Below are 4,705 nucleotides of genomic sequence, written 5' to 3' on the forward strand. Positions count from 1 at the left end.
TCCCTGTTTTCATACTCTTAATTGCTTTATCTACCCTGGTACTGTCAACTCGGATAGCTGGTCCCTCTGTTGGGTCAACATACGGCAGGCTTTCTTTCTCCCATTCATTCTCTTTATTAAGAAATCTATCGTAGTGGCATCTCCAGACCTCTTTCTTTGCAGCCTCATTTAGTGCAAGCGTACCATCATCCATGCGAACACATTTCTCTCCTACGACATCACTATTCTCTCTCCTACACTGTCTTGCAACACGAAATACCTTGAGTCTTTGGTCCTCACGGCATAGAACATTGGCAAATCTTTTCTTATCTGCTTCCCCTCTGGCTTGATTCATCCTCTGAATCATATTTGCATTAATAACATGTTAGTAAAATCATGGTTCTCTTTGTATACAGGCATGTCTCCTCCATCTTTCTTCAGCTGAGTGATTCTAATCTTGCAGGCTCATAGGCACTGGTGTCATGTAAAAAAGCACCCAGTACACTTTGTAAAATGATGGCTGGTAATAGAAAGGGCATCCAGCCATAGAAACGATGCCAAAACAGACATGGAGCCCAGGCAGCTCTTCAGCTGGCCATTTCCTGTCGAACCGTCCAACCCATGCCAACATGGGAAACGGACGTTAAAAATAATGATGATGATGATGTGATGACGATGATAGTTTATATGTCGCCAATTACTAATTCCTTAATAAAAGTGACGTTAATTTATGAAGCTGATATTGTAATTGGTTAACTTTGTTGTAATTATAGTTGTGACACTTTCTTACATTAGAGTTTTTGAGCCTAATTAAACAATATCTTTGGAATATTTAGTCACGAGTTATCCTTAAAAAATATTTTTAATGTAACAGCAGCAGCGGCGGTAGTATAGGTAGTAGTAGTAACAGTAGTTACTATATTTAGTAAGTGAATCTTTTTTATCCTCCATAGAGTAATATATATAACTAACTTTGGTTTAATCAAGGGATATGATAACCGGACAAAATGCTATTTAGTTTAGGAAGCAGTTGCAAATGGCATTCATTTTTCAAAGAATAACTAGAATGATATTTAATTTAGTAAGAATTAGTTGAGTGTATGTTTTAGTAAATAGTTTCAGGATACGAATAATAATTGGTTAACTGCGCTGTACGTGATATCTCGACTTTCTAGAAAAAGAAAGAAAAAGAAAAAAGAAAAAATGTGACAGTCAAAGCTGAAACGCCTTTGATCATAGGTCTACCTGACTAAAGCTGACCGGTAACTAAATAACAACAAACACACATTAATAGGGCAAAATTCGCTTATATGTGGTTGCTGTTTATTTAACACACCCTTTCACGTGTTTGAATACTTTTTTTTCTTTTAAAAGGAAGTAAATAAAACGATATATATATATATATATATATATAGATATGCAGGGCAGGGAATCGTCAATTAGTAATAAAATTAATAATCAACAATTTTGCCGGGTAGCTCAGTATGAAAAAACCTTCTTCGGTAAAAAATTTATAATATATATGAAGTATTCTCTACATACGTAAGAGTTTAGAGGAGAAAGTTGCCATAAATCTAACTTTATTAATTTTTTTCTGATTACAAAAAGTAAATATTATCAATCTTTCGATTCTAGGACGAATTGAAAGATCGCCTAATTTATTTGTTTTTCAGCTTCTAAGAATCTGATATTTAAAATATAAAAAAAAAATCAAAGCATACTAAAAAAAAAGTCAGGTGTGAGTTTTGGAATCTACTCTTAAAACAAACAAGTACCTTAATTGTATGTGACAAAGAAGAGACGCTACGCGTTTCGGATAGAATTCTTCGCTGAAAAGAATAGTTAATTATTAATTAAAGAAACGGTGCAATGTTGGCAAGTAAAAGTATTTACTCTGTAGAAAGACTGAATAAAAGATAATATTATTCTTGAAAACGAAACTATTATGGAACGAATGTAATGTAGTCAAAGTAACGTGCGGCTAAGTACTATAAAGCAGTGATTCTCAAACGGTGTCAGTACAAGACTTTTGGGGGTCCATACAACAAACTAGTAAATTGGGGATCCACAATATTTTAAGGGCCTCTAAAAGAAAAGTTTGCTTTAGATGTAATGTATTGGTATGTATTGCAAGAAACAGCCAGGTTTCTTTCTCTAACACTTTACATGGTTCAACCTACACAAGTTAATGTGTGAAGAACAAAATAGGAATTTTGGAAAAAGATTCTATAAAACTAGTTTTTAAACATTGAATGGCTATGGGGGTCCAGGGGTCCACCAGAATGAAATAGTAATCAAAGGAGTCCATAGATTAAAAAAAAAATCGTTGAGAATCCCTGCTATAAAGCATTCGGTACGCCGTCGTTATTATTGAAGACGGATCCACTGTATATTTTGATTACATTCCTAATTAACTAGAGTAAAACTGGACTATTGAGTACCTATGTGTACCAAGAGTTAGAACTATAAAAAGGAAATGCATGAAGTACTTTTCTGCAAAATGATGGCCTTCTTCAGTGCATTTGGTGGGTGGTTATGGTAAGCATATGAAACGTATCGTGCAGATGGGCACGTTTGGAGGTGTATCAAAAACAGTTTGTGGCAAGTGGCTATCATAGCGAACAAACAGGTTTTTGCAAGGAAAGCTATCTCTTGTGTAAGTTATCGATCATATATTATTTGGACAAATGACATACCAAGCACGAAAGAAAAGCGCCGAAATAGTTTCCTATATGACAAATATATTGAGTTAGTTTGGTAATCAATCGATGATGTAAATATGAATCAGACGGATGAATTGTAGGATGACTAACTCGTCTGAATAACAGTCAGCGACTAGCTGGAGAACTAAATCAATATACACAGAGAATATCGGTATAAACAAACAAAAGCAGTAAGGGATAAGGAATGTAAACAAGTGTGGTAAAAACAACAAAAATTATAAACACTCATACCTTGTAATAACTTCAAAAATCATCTATCCAGGACGATTATATCTTTTTTACATCTATATCACAAAATCTGTGTGTATTTTAGGTAGATCTTCTAACGGTATGTAGTTTTGTTTCTGTGTTATTGCAATACTGTACGTTCGGTTTGTTGTGAGGTGCAGCCTGTGACAACAAAGCGGTGCAAAAGAAGAAATCACACATGGCTGTTACAGTGATCTCCCTTTAATGATCACCATCACCGTCGTGGTCGTGGTCATCGTTGTCGTCGTTTCTGTTGTTCCTGCTTTCCACTACCAGGAGGCAGCAAAAGAGCTTTGACGGAGACGTTCAACCTCCTAGAAATAACAGTCAAATCTTCCTTATATCACATGCTACAGTCTTAAAATAAGAGGAAAAAGGGTAATTTTTCAGATTAACGACTGCACGATTTTCACTAGGGTGTTAGGGTCAGGGTTAGGATTAGGGTTAGGGTTAGGGTTTAGGGTTAGGGTTAGGGTTGGTGTTAGGGTTAGGATTAGGGTTAGGTTTAGGGTTTTAGGGTTAGGGTTAGGTAATCGTGCGGGTGTTAATCTGAAAAATTACCGGAAAAAGTACAATGTCGTCGATGGAAGGGGTCTGTATAGATGACACAGCTGGAAAGGCCTTTGATCATGGGTCAGCTTGACCAGTAGTGACTTGGGAGCTTTTCGATACGAGTCAATGACGCGACTCTACATGATCACTCAATCTGTTCGTAATAGCAGCCAAATATCCTTTAAATCACACCCTACTATCTGGATAGTGTAATCTGCAGCCCACTATGCCTGATAAATAAAGTGTCATAAATTTGGGGCATATTAGGGGTACGGACTTATAAAGGCGCACCCCAGTTGTGACAAGCCGAATCTGCGGATAAAAAGGGGGGAAAAAACTGCTGCTAATCTCGAATCCCCGAGCTGAATGTCTCACATTTTCATGCTTAGGAACAACCATGAAAATTTAGACTGACGTCCTTTGGTAAGCTGTTATTCTGGTTAAGTTACTTACCTTCACACTACCAAATATTACCACTTTAGCTTCAGCAATATTGATTGCTATCCTTTTATGCAAACAAGCTACAGCACACAAATGCTGGGGACACAAATATGCTTATTATATACTGAATAAAATATATACGTTATTCATCAATATAACTATACGGTATAGATATATTTTTTAAATTTATAACATTCATTTGCTAATCATTCTAAGAATAGATACTGGTAGGCCTTGTCGTAGCACTAAAATTAACGTTTGCCAGTTGCCAAATCTATCTTCAGCATATAAGGCACAGGGTAAGTTTTGTGGAAGAAGAAGAAGAAGAAGAAGAAGAAGAAGAAGAAGAAGAAGAAGAAGAAGAAGAAGAAGAATGTGTTTTTACACAAATTCTATTGAGACAAATTTCTTCTCAGATATTAAATAGGACAGTGCTGTATGCATTTTCATACATATTCTCGCTACTTGCGTGTGTGTGTGTGTGTGTGCACAAATTGCCGTTCTTTTCGCCTGACAAGCAAAGCGAGAGGGGCTGCAATAAGCACATCACTTCAATTTACAACACCTGCATCAAAGAACAATAGATAGATAGATAGATAGATAAATAGATAGATAGATAGATAGATAGATAGATAGATAGATAGATAGACAAACACATATATATATATAAATACACTGGAACTCTATCGTAGCTGGAGTGTGTGTGCCGCCTGGAGCGGCCCTTCCGTTTGCTAACCCCGGACCGCACAGAAACACATATT

The 4,705-nt window shown here is 36.2% G+C and overlaps 1 protein-coding gene across 5 annotated transcripts in view; it reads right to left on the reverse strand.

The window, feature by feature from the left end:
• LOC106884513 (transmembrane protein 243) overlaps positions 1-4,705 on the reverse strand; it is a 51,105-nt gene that overhangs the window by 37,676 nt on the left and 8,724 nt on the right. For 3 of the 5 annotated variants that reach the window (XR_008263903.1, XM_014935933.2, XM_014935934.2), the window contains exon 1: positions 2,934-3,195. The exons of 1 other annotated variant lie outside the window; for it this stretch is intronic. The gene's annotated coding sequence lies outside the window, so the exon portion shown is untranslated. Of the gene's footprint in view, positions 1-2,933; positions 3,245-4,705 lie in introns of those variants that run through there. One more of the 5 variants, XM_052967035.1, reaches the window with a different exon arrangement.

The sequence above is a fragment of the Octopus bimaculoides genome, chromosome 4, assembly GCF_001194135.2.
Source record: "Octopus bimaculoides isolate UCB-OBI-ISO-001 chromosome 4, ASM119413v2, whole genome shotgun sequence".
Classification (NCBI taxonomy): domain Eukaryota; kingdom Metazoa; phylum Mollusca; class Cephalopoda; order Octopoda; family Octopodidae; genus Octopus; species Octopus bimaculoides.